Source organism: Marmota marmota, unplaced genomic scaffold (assembly GCF_001458135.2).
Source record: "Marmota marmota marmota unplaced genomic scaffold, marMar, whole genome shotgun sequence".
Lineage (NCBI taxonomy): Eukaryota > Metazoa > Chordata > Mammalia > Rodentia > Sciuridae > Marmota > Marmota marmota.
This window is the reverse complement of record NW_026000211.1, coordinates 10,782,858-10,809,851: the sequence shown is the minus strand read 5'-3', so window position 1 is coordinate 10,809,851 and position 26,994 is coordinate 10,782,858. Positions and strand designations below refer to the sequence as shown.

General features: G+C 36.7%; 1 protein-coding gene across 33 annotated transcripts in view; it reads right to left on the bottom strand.

The window, feature by feature from the left end:
- The window catches only part of Sorbs2 (sorbin and SH3 domain containing 2), a 202,409-nt gene that overhangs the window by 152,751 nt on the left and 22,664 nt on the right, over positions 1–26,994 (bottom strand). For 28 of the 33 annotated variants that reach the window (XM_048791846.1, XM_048791847.1, XM_048791853.1 and 25 more), the window contains exons 2-3: positions 16,607–16,746; positions 11,757–11,821 (exon numbers count right to left, since the gene is read on the bottom strand). The gene's annotated coding sequence lies outside the window, so the exon portion shown is untranslated. The remainder of the gene's footprint in view (positions 1–11,756; positions 11,822–16,606; positions 16,747–26,994) is intronic. The other 5 variants (XM_048791849.1, XM_048791859.1, XM_048791855.1 and 2 more) reach the window with 1 other exon arrangement.

The window sequence follows — 26,994 nt, the reverse complement described above, 5'->3', positions numbered from 1 at the left end:
AATAATGAGGGACCTTTCACCATGACATTGGGTCTCAGAGTCTTAGATGAGAAAAGAGAGGGAATGGAGGATCCAGCATAGGCTCTTAAGGCAGAACTGGAAGGGGGATCTCTTATTTCCACTGACCAGAAATGAGTTACATGGCTTCTCCTAATTGCACAGGAGACTGGAGAATGTAAACTGGCTGAGTGCCCAGAGGAAGAGGAAAGGGCTTTGTTTAAATGCATACCATCATCTCTGACAATTAAATCAGTAAGAAAAATACCCATGTCATACCTCTCTACTCTTGACAGACGTATTGTCAATGATGGATTCTCTTCCCTGGCAGATTGCTGATTCAAGTGTATTGCTAGACAGGGCCAATATAAGGTTGTTTCAAGATGGTCAGCCTTTGTCCTGGCAGACTGAATACAGACCCAGTCAAAATGTCATCCTACCCATATCACCCGCCTGATCCTCCAAACAATCATAATGGTTTTTTCACTTTGTGATTGACAGCCTTATTTCCCATTGCATTCATAGCCAACTCATGGGAAAGAATAGATTAGTTTCACCTGCACTTTCACCTAAGCATAGGGAAGAACCACTGTCACCTGGAGAGAGACCATAGATTCCACTATCCTTACCCTACATCAAAAATATGCTCCTTTAAACTATTTGGAAGGGAAAATCAAAATAAAATATGAGGCACCCAAAATGTACACAGATACAAGGAGTTTGCCATAGAAAACTGTTTTCTAGTCATAAAATCTACAACTTCAGATTTGGTATAAATATCAGGTCCTGAACAATGCCAGCTACGTTTTACTGGCAGTCATTATCAGGAGATGGCACAATGAAAAGTGTCACAGAACCTGGAAGCAGCGTCAAGTCTTGAAAACCAGATGTGACTGTCAATCATGGACTAGACCACACATTAACTCAGGGCATATGGGCTAAAGGTCGCACTTGACTTTCTTACGCATTAGCATTAGAACTAGAAAGATCGGCACATTCATTCTCTCAACACCTTTCTGTTTAACTATCTGTAAGAATAGAAATGGCTTCTCATTCCTCAAATCTCACTTAGCACCAAATCATCTAAAATTCATGCATTTCGATTGCTTTCCTAGTCATGTTAATAAGATTTAACTTTTCAGAAAACAGATTTAAAGCAAACCTCAGTTAAAATGCAAAATAAAAAATAAAAATAAAAAAGTCCCAGATTTTTACAAATGTTGTTTTAAAGGAACTGTAAAATTAAGGCACATGATTTGAAACAAAGGAAGACATCCAAGAATTTTAATAGTGTGCAGATTATTTGAACCATCTGATGGCAGAATAAACATTAAATCAATGGAACTCTTCATTTACAACTTCTTTATGAGAAAATGTTCCAAGAATATCAAACAGCACGTGCTCTACAGAAGCTCTTCTTTATCCAACTCCTATTATTTTGCTCATGTCATTTCAATCCTTATTCACATTAGAACATGTTAACTCTGTAAAATTTAAAGGTTAATATAAATCAAATTAAAGATTTCCCCTTGGTATAGCTATAATTTTGTTGTTTATATCACATGGATTTTTTTCCCAAAATTACAGGCATTTGATTTGATAAAGAGGATTTTTCATCAAGTTTTTACTCCTCTGTTCTAGGATCCTGTTTCTGAGTAAATCTTTCTCTAGAATCAAGTCACATCAGTCAGTTCATAGAATTAAAAAAGTACATGTTTAAGCCATCCTCAAACTCAAGAATGCTTTTTGCTGACAATGACTGGAACTGCATAACTTCACATGGTCAGCCTACAAAAAAATTTTTTTTGGTGCATGAGCTTATAGCTTAGATAGGTAACTTTTAGGGTTGGTTTTCATTTTCCCTTTGGGGGCTGGTTTTCTTATTTAACTGCATGGAAAAGCAGGATGCACACTGGTGGAGAGGGCCTGATTTACTAGAAGACTTAAGATGTTGTTAAAGTTAGTTCACTTCTTTGAACTTACAGTGGTTTCTATAATAAGACATTTATATGATGCAAAGTCCCTTCAAAAGACATGATTTTTAAAAGAGAAATATTCAGTTGATTATGTTGTCATTTCATAATGAGCCCCAGAAATGAGACAGGATATTCATTGATGGCAAGAAAACAGAGCAGGATAAAATTCCTTTATACTGCTTTCCAAATATGGCTTCCTGGGTGCAAAGAGCACACAACTAAATCTCACATTCAACTCTTACTCTTTACACACTCTAACTTTTAGAGATTTTTGTTAATGTTCTTTTTCATTATTAACATCACTTGATAGTCAAGGAACTTCAGAAATCAGGTTTGCCCATGGATGGGCCCCAAGTCCTGGGAACAGAACTTTGCTCTTGGAAGTTTCTTTGATTGTATGTTCATGAGTGAATGGCTGTGCTGTCTCAAGAGTGATGGCAAGTCAGTCTTTCTAAATTTAGAAATGAAGCACACCCTGTAGTCTGACAAAGGCCTGTGGCGAAGAGAACAGCTTCTTGCTTAAAGATATGAAGTGGGAGTGGAAAAGTATTTCTGCTTATACAGGAGGGTACCTTTCAGGTATCAACCTCTTACAGTAGACTGCTGTACTTTAGATGAATACTCTACAAAGTTGTCTCCAATGAAGAACAAAGATAGATGGCAATGCTTTAGAGAGAAGTCAATAGAATGAAACTGTGAGATTTCATTGTTAAAATTTTACTAATTTCATCCCTATGTTACCATTATACTAATTATTTCAAAGCTTATTACATTTTGGAAAAATCCTGTGCTTATTGTCAATATTCTAAGTCAACTTTAGTAATCAATCAAGGTTAGATCTTCTACTTCTATAAAAATACTCTATGCCATGGTAATTTGTAGTATTTTCCATTTCAGGTCGCCTCATTCAAATGGTACAAACTGCCACTTTGATTTCTTTCTTTTTTTAACATATTCCCAGCCCCCATCCAGGCTCAGGTTTCCCAGTTCATGTTCAACTCTCATATCAGGAAAGACCATTGTGTGTTACATGATGTTTAGTTTCCATTGAATTGGAATTGAGAGTGACTCATCCTTTTTATTACTTTCCATGGTTTGGCCAAACATTAGGAATGAACACTCTGAAAAATTTACAAAATGCACCTATAAGGGGCATCCTGTGCTTGTAGGACACATCTCCACAGTCTGTGAGTTTAGCAGCATTACAATACTAATCCCTGAAAAGGAAATGCCACAAGGAGCTTAGCTGCTTTTCACAAATATGAGTTCATGAACAAAAATAAAATTATAATGCATTGAAAAACAAATTCTTCTCTTTTTAGTTGCATGTAGATTTTTTATTTGAAAGCAGACATCATTGAAACAAATCAGCTCTGTGGCCAATGTTGAGAATGTGAATGACAGTATAAGGAGAAGAGAGAATTATAAATCCTACTCTGAATAATTTGTCACCACACTAGTAAAGCAGTAAATATTTCATTTTAAACTATTGCAGTTTCAGGTACATTATAAAAATTAATGGTTGTAACTCCAAACACAAGATTTGTAGTTCACACACACATGTGCACATATTTGTGTGGGTCTTTAGAGAAAAATATATATTTATGTTAAAACTATTTATTTCTTTGAAATGTGGTTCAAAGCAAGGAAGAAAACTTTAAATAATTTTTTCTCTTTTAACTCCTTAAAAGCCCCAGAGCAAACACCTGACCATATGCTAAAATACTTGAATTCATAGCTGGAATCAGTAATGTCTTTATTCATTGAAAAATCTTGTTTCAATATCCCTCTGTTAGCCCTTTTCTTGGATGTTTATCTTGAAAATTTGTAATGAAAGCTCAAAAAGTTTTAAAGCTACATTCGTCTTCCATAGATTATTTCAGAAATAACATTCCTTCCATATTTAAATAGGAGCAAATATAACAATATTTCTATAATCCAAAGATAGTTTATATATTCTAGTACAGACAGCAATCACCCTAAATGCATTCTTTCCAAAGGACAAAGGACATCACGTAAATCCACCTATATTTACAGAGTGGATGTTTATGGTGACACCTACCAGTTTTTCACGAAATCCTACCTCCTCTTTAGTATCAGTGATTGACAGAAGGGCTTCTCATTCTAGGTTGGTGCAATGTCCTTACTGGTTCCTACACCAAGACACTTATCTTTCTAATCATATCATTAAGCTCAAACCTTTTGGAAGTCTTTTTGTCACTTACTGCTAAATCTAAATTTATAGATTCTATTCTCACAGCCTCCTGTATCTTCCTTTCATAGCCCTTGTTACAATTTTAATTACATGGGCTATTTGGGCAATTATCTTCTAATAACTGGGCTCCCTCTGCACTGTAAGCTCCATGCCAGGGGAAAGACTGTCCCCAGTGAATATCACAGAGGTCTATACTGAGTACTGAATAGACCTTCAACAAGGCCAGTTATGCAATACATTTTAGAAGATCCAGAAGTTTGATGTTTAACATTTTTATCCTTCATATTATTCTAATCAAAGTTGTATTTAATTATAGTAAAAATTTAATGACTGGGAACTTTATGTGATCCCTGAATATGACCCCACTCATTGTTTTTATATTTTTTATTAAAAATTAGAGCTTAGTACATTTAATTTGCTATTTGCTTATTAATTTAAGAATGATCTTGCATGAGTCAGAAAGGAAGAGAGGAAGGAAATAACAGGTTTATTAGCAAAATCAAACAGCATTTTAAGTGACCACAGAAAACTGTTTTAATGCCTTAAGCAATTTCTTTTTCCTTGGATGAAATATTGTCATAAGGGTCTTTTTATAATGCTTCAGTTATTTCTTAACATTCTATGTGAAGTCTTTACTTTCATATATGAGTCATATGGAGTTTGTGGTTTCAACCTTTGTACTTAGACTCTTGATTGATTTTTTTTTTAAACAAAACTGCTATCATTTAGCGTTTGCTCTGACAACCATCACATTAGTACATAACAAGTGGCAATGAAGCAAATGATTTGGGAACATTGTTAGTACTACGTCAGGAGAATCTGAGGAAAAAGGTTCTTTGAGGTAAGTGGCGAAGCTGACACTGGATCTCTGCTCCATGCCCAGCACAGCGAGACACACCCCTTCCTAATGAGTCTGGAAATATTGCCAGCTCTGCCTTTTATCTCAGAAAACACAGGGCTATTTATGCTGAAACACGATGCACCAAATTTACCTCCCCTGATTGACATGGTCCTTTTTTCTGATCCTTAAAGCCTGAAAAGGAGATAGGAGTGCTGCTATATGATAGGAGAGTTTGGTAGATGGCAAGTCTACATGCAAAGATGGTTTGTTTTGGCATGATAACAATGGCTTCGAGGGATTAGACAGGAAGACAGGGAGAAAGGATAAAGAATAGTCGGAATATTACTGAGAAATCCTCATCAAGAAGGCTGCAATAGCCTTTTAACTAGGACAAGGGATGATATGGAAGATTTTGTATAGGTAGAATCAATGAATAGTGATTAAGCGGGCATGAAGAATAATTTGAATGCATGTCTAAGAATCTAATCTTAAATAACCGGGTGACACCATTATTAGGATACAATCTCACGGAGCAAAAGCAGATGGCAGTTGGAAGATGGTATTTTATCTTATTTTGCTTTTCACACTGGGGATTGAACTCAGGGACACTTTACCACTGAGCACATTTCTAACCCTTTTGTTTTTGATTTTGAAATAGGATTCAATAAGTTGCTGAGGCTGTCCTTGAACTTTCAAACCTCCTATCTCAGCCTCCCCAGTTGTTGTGATTGTAAGTATGCGACACCATACAAGAAGATAGTGTTTTGGAAGAATGGAGTTTGAAGTACTCAAAAGGCATTCAAATGAGCTCCTTGGAAAAGTGGGTCTGGAGCACCTGAGAAAGATCAGGGACAGAGATGTAGGTTTTAGGATTATCATGAAGCAGGAAACTGGTAAACTTAGGGAAGCTGATGGAGATTTAGACAAGAGGGGCAGAACCCAAGGGAATAACAGTAAGGTTAGCAAAAGAAAAGGGCACCCGTAAGTGGAATTCAGAGGGTGTAATCAAAGACACTGAAGGGACAATTGGGAGCATCCAGTGTCACAGAGGCAAAGGAGAAGATATTTTAATGAGGATCAGGGAGTCAACATTGCCTAGGCCAGTAATCTAAAAATCTTTTCCTTGCATTCATTCTCAAATATCATTTCTACTGATTATGTTTTATTTGGTTTCTCAGGTTTAATAACAAAGATATGAGGAAATTCAAAGTTATTCTTTGTGTTACTAGACCTGCATGATTTCTCAAGATGTATTTATTGTTTATTTAAAAACGATTTATATGCTTCCGTGGACTTTATCTATGAAGGAGTTAAGAACATGCCACCCCAAAATATGCCACTCTGACATATGGACTATTTTAAGTCAAAGGCACTTGAAAAACAGCAGGTGCAAGAAGATCACCCTGACCTTACTTCTGTTTCTTAAAAGCAGGAGATGAAATTCTCACACATACACAAAAAATTTGTCCTTGCTGTATGAGAAGGAAACAGCATTCCTATCACTATGAACTGAAGTTGAGATTGCAAGAAATCTGTGCCAATATGCCTTGTTAGACCACCCCCTATCTTTCTAGCTACTTCTACCCTCCATTAGTTTTGCTGGCACAAACCTTTTGCCTTGTCCCATTGTCCCAATTTACTATTTCCTATCTAATTCAGTATGCAAGTTTTCAACTTGTAATTGAATCTTTGGATATTTACTTCCAAATTATGAAGGCTTATGTGCTACCTAAAAAACAAATACCCAGAATGAAAAGCCCTACAAGGTAAAGTTTTGCCTTCCCTAAGCCTACAAATAGAAAATAGCTTTCCTTTGAATTTAATGATTTAAAATTATGAAGATTTTTGACTTGCATTAAATTTTCAGACTACCTGTTAAATTACTTGTAAAGAACAATTAGATTGTCTGAATATTTTTTGGTTTTATGATTAAAACTATATTGAGCTTCCTTGTTAAAAAAAAAGAATAGAAAAAAATTCATTAAATATTATACATCATTTGTAAAAACTCCTTAAAAACATAGCTATTTCCACCAGATTTTTCCACTTAGCATGTTGGAATGACTCTGGGTAAAATAAGCTGAAAGGATTGCAATATAAATTTTCAAAATTAAGTATGGATTCCCGTCAAATGGTAATGAAAAGTTGCTAGTTTTTATTCCCTATGCGATTTTTAAAAAAGTGTTAAGTGTAAATATTAACTAACATCTGTGTGTGTATAAATTTTTGTGAATAAATTAAGTTAGAAGAAATATATTAAGTTACAGAGTGAAATCTTAATATTTAAAACAGGCAACGCTGGCTTAGCATAGTATCATGTTAACAGGAAACTTGAGTATATCAAACCATGTCATTATTCTTCTTAGACCATGGCAACTGAGAAGACTCCCTGTATGCTACTGTCACCTTGTATACATTTATTGCATAAATATTTTTAAAACAGGAATCCCTTCTTCACAGTCTATTATCCCAAAGTCAAAGTTAGTGGTAAGATAGTATATATACTTATTCATCGCTAGATTCAAACCTCATCACAAATTCTCATGAAGCATAATGAAAAATTATTTGACACTTTAAAGAACAAATATCACATTTACAACAATGCTGTATGGAAGAGACAAACCACAAAGCTTATCTTGAACACAGTTTACAAAAGACATTTGTATGCTAAAGAACTAAATTTATTTTGTCTTCTGACTCACCATTTATAGACATTTTAGGCCTTAGGCAAAAGTATAAGCTAAACATTGTATCATCTGTTGTGTCATCTTCTCTTTGTAAATTTTAAGAAAATTTGGGCTGTTTTAGGCAAAGAAATGAATATTTTCTCTTAATATTAACAGCTGAGAAATGTCCTTACAATCTATTCTGTATATAGAGTATATGTAAACCTAAGGCATGGGATGGAGAGAGATTTTTTTTTCAAGCATTTCAAACATTTTTCAAACATTCATTGAGTAGAAAACAATACAGTAAAAGTCCATGTATACATAATTTATCCTAAAACACAAGACGTTATGAATTCAACCAAAGCCTGTAGTACACCTCTGTACCTCCTACCTCCAGAGGGAATCCGTACGTGAACCTGCTATTTATCAGTACATAATTTCTTTTTTACAATATTAGGCTGCAGCCTTTTAATAGACACTTTTGTAAAGATTAGAGTAATTCTTTCCTATATCTGGCTGTTAATTTTTATCTTGAAAGTCTGTTTTGGATTTTGTTACTTTTTCTGCATCAATTGACATTGCTCTATATTTAGAGTATAAAGTTTTAAATCACAACTCCATATGATTTCTATAAATGATGAAAAGAAGTCTTTAAGAAATAAACAATTGAATATAAAAAATCCTTCTGACATTTCATACAATGAATATAAAATTGTGTATGACATTAAAAGTAGCCCTTGTGGTCACTAAAAACACTGTCTGGTTTTACTAGTAAACTCATTTCTTTCCTCTCTGGTTTATATGTAAAATCATTCTTAAATTAAAAAGTATTGTCAAGAGTTAAATGCACTAGATTTTAATGTTCAGTAAAAAATACAAAATGGTTTTCTGTTAAGTGTTTTGACACATATGCACTTATTTGGTTTTTCAGAATATAGATTAGCAAAAGGGTTATGTGAATATGCAAAATTATGATGTGGACACAAATGATTATTAACCTTCAATGCTTTTTAATTTATATCCCCCAAACATTGAAATTATTGTAAGGAGGATAAAAATCTCCCTGCAATCAAGTTTTCTCACCTTAGCATAAACATTATCAATTTGCTTTTAGACAAGTTTTTTCAAACTGTAGTATTAAGTGATAGATCTCACATGAGACACACACACAAAATATGTGTGTGTCAATTCTAAATAAATCTTGGAACATAAAATGCATCTGTGATGAGTAAAGTTGATCAAAAACAAAATAAAACACAATATATTTTGTACACAACAAGTAATCATCATCAAAAAAAACTTTTAAGTAAACTTCATTATTTTCACAAAAAGTCATTCTTTGAATTTACTCTTTCACTCTGTGTTTCCTTCTTTGTCTTGATTTTCTTAGTTTTTCATCATAAGCCATGGTCTTTTGTGATCTGAATATAACGTCTAGAAAAGTTGTTTACATCTAATTTAGGTTTTATTCTGCCTTGAATGAAAATGATCATAGTAGATATAAAGGAAATTTCAATGATTTAACTTTATGCCATAAGTATTTTGTTTTCTTGTTTGAATGCTATGATGAAGAGGTGATATTCTCTAAGCTATCTGCTTCTGCCTCCCAAAACTTAGTGTGTTACTGTCCTCTATGGTCAGAGGCAAGGGCAATTTCCTACTTCAGAATGAGGCCTGGATCTCCTAGTCTGGATTTAGCACCCTTCTTGAATTAGCGCTAGCCTTCCATCTTTATCTGCAACACTTCTCTGCTGATTCCTTCAGTATGAGCTCACTGTTCTGGCCTATTCACAGATCAGCACAGGAAGGTCAAGCAGACACCAGGCTACACCTTCTAAAACTTAATTTAGCCCACAGGACATGGTTTCTAATCTAACTGCACATTTAGACAGCCATATTTGTTTTTGATTGTTTCCCATACTTAACCATGGTCTTTAACCATTCTTTTTAAAACTGGGGGCCAGGAGTAGAACTCAGTGGTAAGCACATGTTTAGTATATATGAGGCCCTGGGTTCAATCCCCAGCAAACACACACACACACACACACACACACACACACGTGAATATTCTTACAGTTCTAAAAACTAAATATGAATTAGGAAATATTTTTGATCTGTAGACCAAAACTGTATTTGGAAATTATATTTTATTTTATGATCACTCTACTCGCATGACATGTACCCATATATAACTTTTTCAACATTCTTGGGTGTTTTAAAATTAAGAATGTGTTCTAAACCTTGAGTGTTAACATGGTTTCAACATATTTCAAAGGCCAGTTCCAACAAACACAGAACTCCTGAGGACCACTTGCTGCTAAATTTGAAACCAACCAAATTTCTTAGGTTTGCGAAATTGAATGAAAGAAGTACCACTGAGCTGAATGCCTGTCAAGAGCAAGGGCTCCACGAGAATTAAACCAATTCACAGTTGTACTTGGACCAGCACATTCAGAGGGTCAAAGAAACCAAAATGGAAAGCTTTAAAAACACATGCTGTTCATGTGTTTTTCTATTAAGCCAAATTCCATCTCTGTTTTTAAAATTCAAGTCCAAATGTATCTTTAGAACCAGCGATGAAAGTTTCTGTTCTATCCTTTCTCATACTAAGTTGGCTTTTCATAAGAGAGTCCATTTAAAAATTTAAACTGTGTCGAGTTACTAACATGATTCTTTTTCTGTACTGACGGGTCATTTCAACCATCTGGTTATAGCCTCTGTTTCACTGTACCATGGGCAACTTTATGCCTTTTCCTGTAAGCCCTGCTGCTCTTTTGCTTGTTTATTTTATTTCAGTGAAGTAAAGAAAGTTAAAAGTAGTTACAATTTGCAAATGTCTCATTCAAAGTTAAAGTGAGTGCCTGGGTTTGGTTGCTAATACCAAGCTTCAATAAAAGTAACCAGAGCTCTTGGAAGAAATAACTTATTTTAGGATCAGGCAGAAAACATACAAAATGAGTTGGGAGCATCCTGTAGTGCCAGGAAAAAAAGTCTCAGAATGATGGGAGTGTGTCAAAGGGACATTAGAGTCAACTGAAAGCGCTACCCATGGCCAAAGCTGAAATAATGTGAGGAAAAAAAAATCATTCAAATAGCATTGGATTATCACCCTAATATAATATTCATGTATTTATGGTGATGTGAATAAATGATTAAATTTGAATAAATGGAGAATATAGAAATCTCTCTTGCAGAAGAATTGCAAATAATTTATGTAGATATTCTTTACTAGAGGCAAAATAGATCAACTCCCTGCTTTTTATGTATGGACCCTACAGAACAGTTTTTTTCCTCCTGAAGGGTTCAGTATGGAAAGGGGAGAAAGATCACCTTTATAGTAGAGAAACCTGCCAAATACTACCTCAGCCAGGTGATTGAAGATATCAACACTGCTATGACATCTTGACATTTATGTCCCCTTGATACGATGCAATGAAAGTGTTACTATATCTCTGTGGTCTTCCTTCCCCAAGCCTATAACCCTAGTCTAGAGATGACAAAAACATTTGATGAGTCTCAGTAAAAGGACATTCTACAAAATACCTGACCAATGTTCCCTAGTACTGTCAAGGTCACCAAAAATAAGGCAGGGAAACTGTCAGAGCCAAGGGGAGCCTAAGACAACTTGATGATTAAATATAACATGATATTCTGGACAGGATCCTGAAACAGAAGGAGGACATTAGGTAAAAACCAAGGATAAACTACAGATAAAGTATGAACTTGAGTTACAATAATGTGTCAGAATCAGTTAACTGTATTAATTATAATAGAGGTACCATAGTAATGTAAATGTTAATAATGAGGGAAGTGGGGGGCACATGAGAACTCTTGTCATATTCTCACTTTTTTTAAGTTTAAAATTGTTCTAAAATAAAAATTTGGTTAAAAAAGTTAAAATGGATATCTTATTTTAATCTAAAATGCCACCCTGGTGTTCAGCTGATTTGTATTCTGGAGTGAATTATTCAACACACAGGCAAATATTCTCTTAACTCAGGGAGCTGCAGAGTCACTGTGCTATGTATGTGAATCTTGCAACTCAGAGAGTTAGCTACCTGGGAAGATTTTCTCCTTCAGCAACTTTAAAAGGTGGCGTTGACAGTGAAGATCTTCGTTTCTCCTGGCAAGAGAGAAGCGAAAATGACAGAAAAGAGAGAGGTTCCTATGAGCAAGAAAAAAATAGAGTTGGACCAAGAGGCTCAGGGAGGCTCTCTACCAAGTGCAGAGGAAAGAGTAGTCCCCTCCCTTCTCTACTCTCTGCTCTATGCTAATTCTGGCTGGTTGCTCAAGTGGGCTGTACCTTCCTATGGGTACAGGAGTGATTTAGAGGTCATTAGGGTCTCTTACTCTGTGATTCTCAGGATAAAATCTGGGAATGAGAGTGGCAGTCTGTATTTGAGAGGTCATCCTGGAAAGATGAGAGAAGAGGCCACAAGATATTGTGGTGTATTGGCACTGTCATCATTAAGGTATACCTCAAGTACTGCTTCACATTTCCCAGGAAAACATATTATCCAAACAGGTAAAATTCTGATGACTCTTCTAAAGATGATTGTCTTATCTGTGTCAGGTAAATAATTTCCTCTGACCTGTCTGGGGAGGGATTCTATTTGGTGTCCTCATGTCCATATCAGAACTATACTAATATTTTTGCACAAAACCAATGTGTTTTATACATTAATTGAGGCTACAGTAATGTATTCTGGAGGATAATTATTACAAGAATCCCATTTTTTTTCCTGACACTAAACACAAAAAAATTTTAAAGTCACTGAATTTTCTACTCATAAATGACAAACAAGGTCATTTGTGAAATAAGTTCTTTTCTTTAAGATTTAAAGAATATTTGCATGTGCACAAGTTTGGCATTTCCCTTATGTTATGGATGATGAATATTTAAATAGATTAAATTCTTATACCTTGATGTGTTTAGATAGACCCTCCTTTTTTGAATGATTCTGGATTTTTTTTCCCCTCCAGAACTTCTATTTGAGCCTTTTCCTTTCCTCTGCTCATTAGACTACTTCAGATATATTCAAATGAGATCTACTAACAAATGTTGTACCAGGAACCCCAAGTCCGGTTATTAATGGCTTTCAAGTGTTTACCTAATATGGGATCAACTACAATCATTCTGCAAGTCATTTGCAAAAATGTAAGCAGTATCTTTAGTAAAAGTATATTTTGTTAGCAGGGGGTGGTGGTGCACACCTGTAATCCCAGTGACTGGAGAGGCTGCAGCAGGGGGATCTCAAATTCTAGGCTGATCAGGGCAATTTATTGAGACTCTTTCTCAAAAAAAAAAAAAAAATGCTGGGGATGCAGGTCACAGATAGAGTCCTGGTTTCAAACCCCAGTACATTTTGTGACTATAAAAATTGCAAAATGAAATTTGATGGCAATTTAATTTTTCCATGAATTTATAAGTGTCACTCAATTTAGTACAACTAAATCTTTAATGAGGTCACCAACTCATTTTCACCAAAGTTCTTCAACTGAGTTCACACATCTTCTAACTCATAAAATGACAAGTCAAATCCTCATTTCCTGGGTGGCTTTTCATCTTATGATGGCCATAGACCCATGAGGATCTTTCTGAGACTGACTCATGTGACTTCATCTACAACTATTTAGTTCTTCCAAATGGTCCTGTTTTTATTGGAGATTATTTACTATGTCTGGAATCCCAATGCTTGATGTCTTTAATGAGAAAACATAATACAAAAAAAAATTTCAGTGTTCAGCCAACACAAATTTATGTGATCAACAAAAGAATGTTTTCAGATCCTCGGCTTGATTGTTTTTGTTTCTGATGTGACAGATTTGCTGAACAAAGTTACAAATCCTTTCTTTCTCTCCACTCTTCATTACCCCCACCCAACACGCGCGCGCGCACACACACACGTACACTCACAACAAGGTCCCATTTGACTGCTAACCCAGTTCTAGGTTGCCAAGCTTTCCTGAGGGAAACTGACTCACACTAAGTACTCCTTTTTTTCTTGGTATACTTTAAGTTACAAGTAATATTACTGAAGTTTTCAAAGCTTACAATGTTCCCTAGGAGTATCACAGTTGAGCAGGTGAAAAAAAATATCTGGAAGTTTATTATTTTTCCACCAATATATTTGACACCACCTTTGGAGAGTGAACAAAAGGCATACTGTCAAGCGGATAGAACTGGACAAAATGTTACTGTTTGTTCCTCACGAGCACAGAGGTATATTTAAGCAAAGAAAGACATTCCATGCCTCTCCTGGGACTTCCTTCCTTCTGCTAAATTATACCAACATGTTCACACCACTGTGGTTCAGACTGTGCTGGAATTCAAACTGCAGACTCCTATTTGCCAATGCTTAAATACCACAAGCTATAAAAGTTCATATTAGAATTGAATTGGCTTTAAAATATCAGAGAACACATAGGGGAAAAAATGTGTATACACAGGAAATTACAGTAGAAGATATGGAAATAAGGAATGTCCTTGTTGGACAGATTCTATACTTCTACAACAAAGCCTCAAAGTCTCCAGAAGTCACCTGGCTTTGGATCATGTTTCAGATCCAGGCTCACTGACATTCATGAAACTTTTGGCAAACCAGGGCCAAGTTTCGAGCAAGGCTTGGTAAAATACCTCTTTCATGTGGAACCTGTGTGTGAGGCTCAGTGGTTTTGGCTAGCTTTCACCTCGAGTTTCACATTCAAACAATCCGAAGTTTCAAAGTCAAATCAAGGGGTAAAAAGAAATGGGGAGAAATGGGGAGCAACAAAATAGAGCAAGTAAATGGCTTGACTGGGAATGGGATGTCCATCTACCATCTTGTGAAAGGTTTTACTCTGAAGCCCTTCCGTTTTGCAACTGAACTTGTACTGTAGCAAATCTGCACACAGTACCGCTGGACCAAGCCTCCTCAGTACTAAAGGGGAAGAGTATTCTTAACCCCTCAAAAACCCCAGGGAAGCAGTAGAGCACCATGCTCAAAATAATTGGGGAATTTAAAATACTGACTATAAAGAAATGTGATGATTAATATGCTCCTTCTAATGAAGTGGGTTTGGGAAATTTAAAAAATTCTGAGCATCTTTAGAATTTTCTACCATGTGAATTTAAATTCCATGGATCATAATGCTTTTTCTCCTAAGGGTGGTGGGCAGGATTGCTCCCATAGCAGACTCCATAGCTCCACCCCTTTGAAGTCTGGTCCTGTAGCCACTTGCTTTCTTCCTTTCTTAGCAAGGTGCAGGGTACAGGTTGCAGACTGTGTCACCTCTGTGGAGCCACAGTATGGGACTTAGTCTCCTGACAGGATTAGACTCATTTGGTCTCTAGCCTCCAACAAAATATGCAGGGACATTTTGGCCAGGAAATGTCAAACTCAGTGTGAGGCTGAAAACTTTAAAAATGCCCTGTGCTTGGATAGGAAAGCAAAGGCTAACAGTCAAGTATAGTAGTACACATGAGCTTTCTTTAAAATAATGAGAATATTTAAGAGATGTTTGAATGGAATAGTAAGTGCTACATTTTGCCCATTTTGAGGGGAATTATCTATCTTCCTATCTGTATCTATATCTATCTATCTATCTATCTATCTATCTATCTATCTATCTATCTCATATATGTCTTATCCCTCACACAGCAAAAGACTTTTCTGGCTGCAAAAGTTTTTTTTGTTGTTTATTTTTTTCCTCTTTTTATTTTTCTTGTTCTTCCTTTTCTTTGTTGTTATTCAGACAATCATTATGTATTTAAGTGCATGTTTTCTTTTCAAATGTGGTCTGTGATACCAATAAACTTCTTTGGGAAAAAAAAAAATCTCTGAACTCCAAGAACTTCAGTGCTCATTTTAAAAAAAGCAACAGTTAGGCCTGAAGGCACATGGTAATTTTGAGGACTTGGGTTCCATGTGCTGTCATCTGCAACTTGTTTTTTGACATCTGCCTGGAGGGGTGCAGCAAGTTGCCATAAAGTCTATGTAGTGAGAGAACTTTGCAGAAAACTCTTTCCTTTGAGTTGACACTTTTTATAGAAATAAAATCTAAGGCATAGCAGTGATTAGACGTAGCCAGTAGATTATTTGAATGAAATATTATCAAAGCATTAAATAAACAAACAAAAAAGTCTGTGGGGGTGCTTTTTTACCGAACATAATAAAAACAATAAAAGTAAACGCTACGTTTGAAGTTAAAGTCCACAGATCAAAGTACTCTGTAAAATGTCAAGTGCAAGCATAAGAGGGGGGAGAAGGGAAGCCTGAAAAACTATCTAAAATATTTCATTGTCACATTAGAGAAAATCCCAGCAAATGTACCTACCAAGCAGCTTCAGTAAGATTCAGCTTAGGTAAGGAATCCCAAAACTAAATCACTTAAATTATACCAGAAGTATACAAAACAAAACAAAACAACAACAACAACAAAAAATCCCTCTTCCAAACCCCACTGTTTAATTCTGCACTAGCAATGAACAGCACCAAGATGAAAGAACATAACATACCTACCTCCTTGTCCTTAAAGAACAATTACTAACATATTTTCTTTATTCAGGTGGTTGCATTTTTTTTTTCTTTTTTGAACGTGCCTTTAGAAGGTTAAAAATAAGAAAGCAGTCTAAACAACAAAATTACGATGTCTGAGAGGTCTTCTCACTGCCGTGGCAGCCAGTCTTAATTAGAGTTCTGACGCAGTGCTCAGCTACTGTATGGCAGGCCAGTATCATGGACAGCTTCGGGCAAAGTTTAAAATTACAGCCACAAAAACGCACCAATGCTATTGCTGTAACCTGGAACACAGTGTTTACCTGGGAATCGTTCACGGCCTCCCTTTATTTTCACTATAAATAAGTTATTTTAAAAACATTACTCAAGAACATATCTGAGAACAAATAATGTCAGAATAAAAATCTTACCTACAGTCAGCTGGGTTTCACAGTTGCTCTAAACAGAGGAAGTAGGAGGCAGTGGCCTTTTACATGTAGAGGTTGTTTATTTAGCCCTTTTTAAAAGGTCTTGAACTCCCAAGGTTTAAGATTAAGTCCAATCCAAGTGTCTGCAGGGAAAAATGGGCAGAAGAGAAGGCAAATAAGAGAGGCAAAGAATCCCAGCTGCTGGGTGGTGCTACTGTTCTGAGAGCATTTGAGCTATTTTCAGCATTAACAGCAGCCGGAGTTGTCTGCAAAGTGATGGAAATGCTTTCCCCGAATCCAGTCGCCACCCCCCACCCCGGGGGGGGGGGGGGGGAAAAAAAACACAAACCAGGAAACCCACAACAACTCGGTTCATTGTGCAAATATTCATTTAAATTTTGAGGAAAATTGCCAGCACTATTGAAAACGCACACAAAAACTTGAATTGGAAATCTTAAAGAAACACAGTGCCTCTCCATAACCCTCAAATTTTCAAAATGATGTACCTGATCTGTTGAAAATAAGATGTTTGGGCTTATTGAGAAGTAAGACTTTTCTTCTGATATCTACTTGCTTACGTATGTGGGTCTCCGAACACTACGTCACGTAGGAATATCTGTTGTCAGCCTGTCCTGAAGGCTGGAGACAAATGGTTTCTTTCCAGCACGCACCTAAATTTCCAGTTTCATCAACTATGCTATTTTTGAAAGCTACTGGGTTAAGCTGTTGACATTTCTTATCTGTTGGCAGGGACTGGGGACCATTCAGTGACATGATGCAGACGGATGTCGATCCCCTGCTTCTGCCCCATAGGCCAATGAAGAAATCATTCAGATTGGGTCATTGGTGATGACTGGCAAACTTTGAACTTTCATTTTGTTTCTAGAATTAACGGCTAAGATCCAGAAGCTGCATTCATTCATTCATCAAACACTCATGCACTAAGCACTTTGGAGCCCACTGTATGCCAGGCAATTCTGAGAATACCACGGTGGACAGAATAAGTAGTATCATGGGCAAGACTTCAGAGGCTTACAGCACACAACTAGGCAAGAATTAATAAACACAGAAGTTGTTATATTTTTCAGCCCCCTTTTCACCAGATGAGTCTATTCAAATCACAGCAGCTTAAGACTGAGATTTCTTTCCACCAAGACTAAAGGAAGGGATATGCATTGTCATTGCTTCATTGTGCCCTTTACTACTCCACTAAGAAGGAAAAGCGGCTACCCCACCAAGGGAACACATAAGAATTTTTGTAAAAGCCTTTACTTTATGTAGCTGAAATCCCTGAATCTTTTCCAATCCCTGCTTCCCATAACAAAGAGGATGCTTAAGCAGCCAGAAACCCTTGCCTTACTCAGCAGGTGCAAGAAGTGTCCCCAATCTTAACCCAGTAAATGTCATAATTAATTTTACGAGGATTGGTTACTTACTGATGCTCATATCAAATCCAGTTCTTCCCTTACCATCAAAGGCAGTGAGCTGATTATAGAAAACATTGACAACTATGCTGATGTGTAAAAACAGGAAAGCATGATTATTTCAAGTACTACGTTAAAATAGTGAAATCCTGCAGCTCATTACATTTTTTTTTTTTACTAAAACCAGGTGGATATTTCAGTTCAAGAAAGACCCACAACTTAAGTTTGAAATATCTAATTAGAATTTTAAAATAAAATTGACTTTGCTTAAAAATACACACCAGGTTTTTTTTGTTTGTTTGTTTTTTTAAAATCACTGTAGGATAATGCATTTCTCTGTTTATTTATTTTAAACACTCACTTTACCATGTCTCAAATACTTATAGGTATAGATATTAATTTAGAATACTCATCTTACTTGTTGAATGGTAATTCTACTGGTAAAAATTGGAAGCCTAGCCTCAGGAAGACACATTTTTTAAAAAAAATTTGTGTATACTTTTTCCTCCTTATAATAGTTTATAACAAAAAGGAAAATCCTTTGAAAATTGATCTTCCTTGAGATGGATGTGATGAGAGGGATGTGGATGAGAATACCACAGTGTGCAGAATAAGCAGTCTCATGGATAAGGCTTCAAATAAATATTAACTATTAGACACTAAGCCAATTATTATTTTAAATTCTGGACTGCTTGTTCTCCATGCCAATCCTAATGGAAGCCCATTGCCTCACTATGGCCTACGTAGTCACATTCTGTCAAAATCTTTCCCTGATGAACTGGTTGTGACCCTGCTAGCCACTTGTGCTTCTTGTTTAGGCAGACTTCTATCCTGCCCTGTGCCTCACTGACATCTCTTTTGTTCCATGAGAATCCTAACGGTTCAAACATCCAGTCCATAGCACCTTCCAACAGAAGAGTGCAACTTTGCTTTTAATCATATTTTAAAAGGTTATAGGATGTAAGTTCTAACTTTTCTTCTTATCCAACTGTTCTAACTTTTATCTTGCACAACATTGACATCTTAAGAATGATGATAATTATAGTAACGTTAATTATTTTGTTTATATTTTTCTTTCCTTCTCTCTTTTTTTAAATAGATAAATTCATTTAAAATAATTGTAAAAGGATTATGTTGGATCGGGCTTTTTTATATTGGAGAAATAATAAAAAGGGCTTTGGTATACCCCCACTGTTGTATAAGATGGGGACAATAACAGCACTAATCCACTGAGCTGTGGCATGGCTTATATAAATTTTGCACACAAAATGCTTGAGAAATGCCTGAGATGTAGCAAGCATTTGGTAAAAGTCATGTTATTATCACTTAAGCCTGGAGCTTTGCTTTCCAATATGGCTGTAAATCGCTAATGAGTTCCTAAAATGTGGCTAGTCAGAACTGAAATGTTATATAGGTATAGAATGCACACTAGACTTTGAGACAATATAAAAATGTATATAAGTATATAATTGACATATCACATTAATTTTTATATGGATTACATGTTGAAGTGACAATATTTTGGACATATTGGGTTAAAAGAGACTATGTTAAGATCAATTTGATTGTTTTTCTTTTTAAATATGACTACTAGAACATTTAAACATTACATATTTGGCTCTCATTATATTTCTGCTGGATAGGCCCATCTAGATCAGTAGTTATCAAACTGTAGCATTAGTCACCTAGAAGGTTTGTAAACTCACAAGTTGCTCTGACCCACCTTCACAGTTTCTGATTAAGTAGGTTTTGGGGAGTGTCCTGAAATTTTGCATCTCTAACAAGTTCCCAGATAATTCTTGACCAAGTGGTCCATGGATTAAAGTTAATGTCATCACTTGAGGTCTTGTCAGAAAGGCAAAATCTCAGGCAACATCCAGACCTTCTGAACCACTATGTATGTTTAATAAAATACCAAGGCTCTGTGCATGCATATTAAAAGCTGAGAAAAAATTGATATAAAGTAGTCTGTCTTCCTTGGGTGCAAAAAAAAAAAAACTTATCTGAAAAATGCTAGTATGCTAGACCTGCTCCTAGAGTTTTATTTAATCAATCTGAAGGAGACGTAAGCATCTTATCTAAAATACTCTCAGGTGACCCCAATGTCTAAAGGGTCAAGAAACCAGTCACTCCTTCTAGTGAGGGGAAGATGTCCATGAACTGGGAACACATGACTCATGGAGATGGCAGAGAAGCAGGGAACCACACAGCAATGGACAAGGAATCAGTGGTAGGAGTTGGGCAGGAGACACTCCATGCTATTGCAGGTATGATGGAGGTCCCAGCTCCTTTATTTCTGGAATTCAAAGGAAGGCTGGATAAAGCAGAGCACCTCCTCAGTCTCAGAGGAACAAGAACACTAAGCAAATTATCTGGGCAGAGATGAAGGCTCTGGAGAAGATAAGAACCTACTTGTGAGAATCCTGGTGTAAGTCAAGAGTGGACCCAGGGGCCATGTGAGAGTGTTGCAAACTCTATATGTCAGGATTAGTTTCAGAGGATAGATCAGAAATAATCTTTTAGATGAAGAAGAGAGACAAAAAGGAATGAAAACATTGAAAGACAGTTTACTGTTCATTTCCTTCTCTCTTTCCCTAATGCACAATAAGAATGGAGACAATTCTAAGTATTGGTCTAATTAAAGCAATTTATACTAAGGTGTAGTTTACAGATCCCAAATCATCCTAGTGGGTATTTATACCCCAAGAGGGGATCTTGTTAACCCAAATAACTCTTCAATTAGAACTAGTGAGAAAGAGCCATATTTTGCAGGAGAGAGACCTTATTTTCCATGCAAAATAAGTGAGCACATCAGCTTTGAGTTGAATACCTCATCAGTTTCTCAAATGACTCCTGACTTTACACAGGTGGTCCCAGAACACTGTGTGTTGAGGAGCGCTTCATAAAATGAAATCTACACTGGAAGAGAAAATCTGGGTTCGTGCTCTTAATATTTAAAACATTCAGGGCTGGGGTTGTAGCTCAGTGGTAGAGCGCTTGCCTAGTATTTGTGAGGCACTGGGTTCGATCCTCAGCACCATTAAAAATAAATAAATAAATAAAATCTAAATAAAAATTTCAACTCTGGGCTGGGGTGTAGTGGTGGAGCACATACCTAACATGCATGAGGCCCTGAGTTTAATATCTGGCACCAAAACCAAAACTAAGCTAAATAAAATCCCAAAGGCTAAACTAAAACCCGAAACAAACAACAATAACAGAAAAATGACCATCTATAACTTTATTTCTCACATTTTTGGTTGATTGTTTCAGAAAACTTTTAAAGAAGGATAATAGTTTAAAGCAGTGTGTATCCAGAGCGACTGAATCCTGGTCCTGTCATTTATGTGTGATCTTGGACCAATTATCCTCCCTGAGCCTCAGTTTTCTCCTCTGTAATAGGACCACCTTATTGGGTTGTTGTGATGATTAAAATTGTTATTTGGAAAGAACATTAAAAAAATCTGGCATGTTATAAGTGCTATATACACATTGGTTAAATAATCAAAATACCTTTGAGCAACTATAGTTATCTACATATAGTGGAATCTAGCAACTATTTTTAGATACCATGATGATTTCCAGGATCCTTTTGTGTGTGTGATTTCTTGAATTCACATATTTTGAGAGTTTCTCTGAGTTGTTTAAATTTTTTTTTCCCCAAGAGAAATCAAAATTCTCAATTGATTCCTCATCACTTCCTATTATTTGAGAGGACCTCAGTAGGAAGGAAGTGAATGTAGTTTTCCCATGAATATTGTTTTCTAGGGCACAATTTTTTTTCTCCTGAACTCCTTTGAAAAGTGAATTGCACTATAGACATTGGAAAGCTTTTGTGGCCCATGTCAGTTTAGTAGCATTGTCTAATATTCCAGGAGAACAATGTATCATTCTCTTAGTCAAATGTTTCAGTGTTGAGGGGGAGGCAGCAAGACTGTCTGAAACCCTGGCATGAGTTTCAAAGACTTATTGAAAAGGCAGTCAGATTCTCTTACTATAGAGACTATAGAAATCAGATAATGCTGATTAAAGGAAGGAATGGATCACTGAAATCAGGCATGCAAAATGATGCAAAATGAAGCCTAAATTAAGCAGAGCCACACCTTTTACACTTGTTTGCTTCAACCGTGGTCAACAATGTAATGCATACATACGCAAGAAAGGTAATGATGCGTAGTGGCATTGTACACAGAGGATCTGCTGGGTCACCTACGGGAACCTCGGTTTGTTGTGTGTGGAACAACACACAGAGGCATGAGGTGGGGAAACAGTAAAGCCTGAGAGGTTTAGGATATCAGATGAGTCCCCCAAGCCCTCTAAGCTGGTGTGCTGAAATGTGGGCAGAGAAATTGGATGATAAACCCTTACTAGTTTTTAAATCTATGCTTTTATTTAGGATTATATAAATGATGTTTGGTAAACCCCCATCCTTCACATCTGCTGGTGTCACCACTTGAAAGTTGTCACATCACTTGTCCAATTACTCCTACACCTGGTTGTTGATGGTAAGCGATTGCTCTGTAGAAGGTGACTTGCTGCCTGCCACATGTCACATCAGGCTATTTGTCGCTGAACTTTTCCAAGTTGCTGAAAATCTTTAATGAAAAGTTAAAGAACTATTATCAAATGCAAGGCATTACATAGAGATAACTTCTCGGACTTTGCTAAAACTACATTCTCTTATTAAAACTTTTTTGCTTTTAAACTTACAGACTGAATTCCTGTGTATTAAAAAAAAAAAAAAAAAAAAAAACTACTCCTGCTGTTGATATAACCAGGATACAGCTTTTCCTGGCATTTAAATTCCCTTTGAAATTGAGCATATGCAAAGGTTGCTAAATATGATATAAAAATTGTTAAGATAAGCCTTCTTATGGTGCCCTATTGAAAGTCCCTCGTGATCTTGTGTCTTCCAGAATATTCACTCACAGTTTTACTAAACAGCTTCTAGCTTTATTTCTTCCAGCTTCTCTGGCCTTCTTTCAATGCCTGGAATGTTCCATATTCAGGGCCTTGTCGAGTGTAGTGCCTTGGGATTGGAGCCCCTGCCTTCTTCATTCAGCAGTTAATGCCTTCGGCCTTCAGTTGAAGGACTTTCCTTTTCCACCCACCTAGGACAAGTTTCCTCATGTTTAACTCTTGAAGAATCACATTCCTCACTCCTCTCTCTAGCGTTTGTTTGAGTGATGGATTACATGTGCATTTCTCCTCCAGTAGCCTCTTGGCCAGTTTTCCATTCTAGTTGATTCCCCCACACAGGTATTGAATTTGTGGCTCGCACAAAGTAATTGCTGCATATGGATTTGCTGAAAAATAAATGATTAAATAAATTCTGCACGAGTAACAAACGGGTGCATTTTGTTATGTATTCATCAGAATTTGTGAAATAAAAAGTATCTTGTTTATAAAAAGAAAAAAACTCTATGTATTCTAATTAAGCAGCTGTTTCCAGTCAAGAGAAATCCCTGAAATGTCTTGCTCTCTAGAAACTTATTTGGTTTAAAATTTCTCTTAAAAGGCAGATGGCACTTGTTTTTCCCTTGGGGTATAATAAATTCTTTTGTCTTAATAATTTATATTTACCTTCTAAAAGTGATTTGAAACAAATCTAGTCACTTGCACACACTTATTATATCTCTGACCTTTTTCAGAACCACATGTTACTCTATTGGGATGTATTAATCCCTCAGGTGAGGTCCCCAATAAATATTTCTTTTGATTAGGTTGTTGAGAAAATTGTATATTTGACTGTGTATCACTAGATAGTTATACCACTTGATTCTCTGCAAACTATGCCTGATGGTGTTTATAAGGTATGAGCAGACAGACAGGCATGCATGAAGTGTCACACCACTAAGTTACTTGGTCAGATCGGCGTCATTCCCATTGTGTGAAATCCTTTCTCATATCTGCACTGTACACTAGTTATGAACATACACTGAATTATTAGTCACTGTTTGAGAAGCTGGGAAACTTGCAATCTTGTTTTCTAGTAAGGGGAAAGGAGAGTTTGGTGTGACCAAGGCTACAGAATGGGAGTCAGAGGCTGAGGGAGGTAAGCAATTGGTCTTAGCCATGCTGACCTGGAAAGAGCCATGTAATCTCTTCCACCACAGGGCAGATGAATGCTTATAATAGCCTAACAATGCATTAAAATATACTATTTTGCACAGGCTCTTTGTAAATGCATACAACACTCCAAAATAACCAACCCACAGAATGGAAAATATATTTTCTGAGTCATTTAAGAAATGAGTGAATGAACCCGGCAGACCATGCCACATTTCCATAATTTCTATGATATGACTGCCAAAGTTAATTTTTAAGAGGCAATATTGTTACCCTGTTTCTTGGCTTACAACTTCTAAAAACCTGAATGACAATGAAATCTCTGAAATGATAGTCTCTTTTTGTGTGTTAATGAGTTAAGAGCTGACATCTCCTCCAGGTAGGTTCCTGATGGGGGCTGGTCACCAGAAAGACCCAAACAGGATTTTCAGTTTTATCCCTTAATTTCCAGGAAGGGGAGAGGGACTAAAGAATAAGTTGATCACTAATGGCTGGAATTTAATCAACCCAAAGGAAAGGGTTCAGAGAGCTTCTGGATAGTTGAACATGCGGAGATTTGCCCAGCATTCCTTTCTACATACACACCTCACTCACTCTATGTGTCTCTTCATCTGCATCCTTTGTAATATCCTTACAATAAACCAGTAAAAATGTTTCCCTGAGTCCTATGAGCCACTCTAGCAAATGTGTCCAACTCAAAGAGGGAATTGTAGGAACCCCTATGTATAGCTATTTGGTCTGAAGTACAGCCTGGGACTTGTGACTGGCATCTGAAGTTGGCTGGGTGGTGGAGCTCTCAACTATGGGACCTGATTCTATGTCCAGGTGGTCAGTGTCAGAACTGACTTGCAGAAGAGGATGCCCAGCAGGAGTCATCTGTAGCATTGTTTGATTGTCTACAGCTGGGGAGAAATCCCTCCACCCTTGAGCTCATACACATCTGTGATGTTGATTGTTATTGAGAGTACAGGAGAAACTTGAGTTTTCCCTTCCAAAAAACAGTCACACACATATACATAAAATGCTAGAAAAGTGTCCTTGACATTCTCAAAAATGAAGGATAAACAAAGAACAACCGAGAAGAGTTGACTGACCTTTAAAAGTTAGAAGGGACTACAGATTCCTTCTGTCAAGTACCTAATAAAAACCTCTTTCTAAATGAATGCAGGTTGGACATGGGAACCTTCAGAGACTGAATGTATGAATGTTCTCCATGTTGCCTGCCTTCTATTCCAGACCTAACTTTCTGGCCTATGGGTGTGCTGTGACATGGGCTGCACATGTCACAGGAATATTAGTGCCCTCTCTTCTCAGGTGGTCAGGTGAGCCCTGGGTACTGGGGTCCCTGGACCAGTCACCTCTGATTATTTGGCAAGCTCATCTGATTACTTCTGTGGGTCTAAAATATTATTACTTTTATGTTTTTCATGATAGAAGTTAGAGGGTGAATGTATTAACTAGCAAAGTCAACCAACCAAACAAAAATAGCCAAGTCAGCCTCCTAAATAAAAATAGCAACAGCGGTCCCATCGCAGAAGGGAACACCAGAAATAAGGAGATATGGGAGAGATGTTTTGAGAAATGAGTAATGATGTATCGACTTTACAAAAAAAAGAAGAAGAAAAATGTGGTGAGGAATCTTTGTTTAGACCCTTGGGGCTGAGCTAGAACTGGAGTGGTCTCCAATAGCAGGCATGACAGGGGGGAACCTGCCTTATAGTGATGGGATTTTTATTTGTCCAGGCAGAGAGGTGGCGGATTCAACTCTGAATCAGAGTAAATGTTCACATTTTTGCTTTCTGGCCAGTGCCCTTCTTACTGCAGAATTCTAATAATATGCCTCATTAAAACTTCCAGATTCCCTTGCAGTTTGTTCCAGCCAATAAGTTAGTAGCAAGACACCCTGCTGTAAACTTCACAGACACCAAATATTCCCCAGAAGAAGCCTCCCTGGTCCTTCACCCTTTAACTTTGTACTGCTCCTGATTCATTTGATGTAAATGAGGTGCTACTCTGGGAGGCCTATACTAAGGAACAGAGAATAAGGTGAGCCACCTGGGACTGCTTTTCCCTGGGCTTCTTGCTTGAAGAAAATCCAAATACTCAACTAGTCAAATGGCTAAATGGAGGTAGTGTGTAACTTGAAGCTGGAAACGACACAGTCATCTAAGAACCACTTTATGACATTAGGCAGGCTGAAACATAGCCGTAAACTATCAAGCCTGCCATTTAGATGCCATGGAGAAAATAGTTTCAGAAATTGCAAAAGAACTTCTGGACCTTCACAACTAGCCCTTAAAACCAGGTTTGCTTCGGGCTTCAGGCCTATTATAATTTCTTAATGGAGTGAAAATTGCTTTGAAAAATAGGATCTAATATGCCTGAGGCCCTAGGAGGTGCACCATTTGAATATTTTGGGCTCTAAATATAGCAAAGTCATTGGCTCTTCTGAAACTAACACTTAATGATCAGCAATATCAAGAGAAATAAAAGCGTAGCAGTCATCTACAAGAAATACAAAACAGGAACCCACTGTTTATCCTGTTCTCAGTGTACATTGCCAGATCATTGTTTGGAAAACTTTGAACAGGGTCACTGGATGTAGCTTACAGAGCTTTTAAAAATCTAAATTAAATGGCGGAATTTGTCCTTGTCACAGAAAAACTAATTTTGAAAGATTTTTCAAGGCTGGTAATGCATTTACTTTGAATGTTTAAAAGCCCTTGAGACTCCTACTTAGGCTTTTCTTAAAACAGTGAATGTTATCTGTCCTGATTGAAGAGAAGGTGTGTTGGATTAGGAAGCCAATAATTTCCCAGAACTAAATAAAGTTAAAAATACACATGGAACAACTACTCTTGTTTCATGGTTTTGGATTAAGTGCCATATACTGAGGAA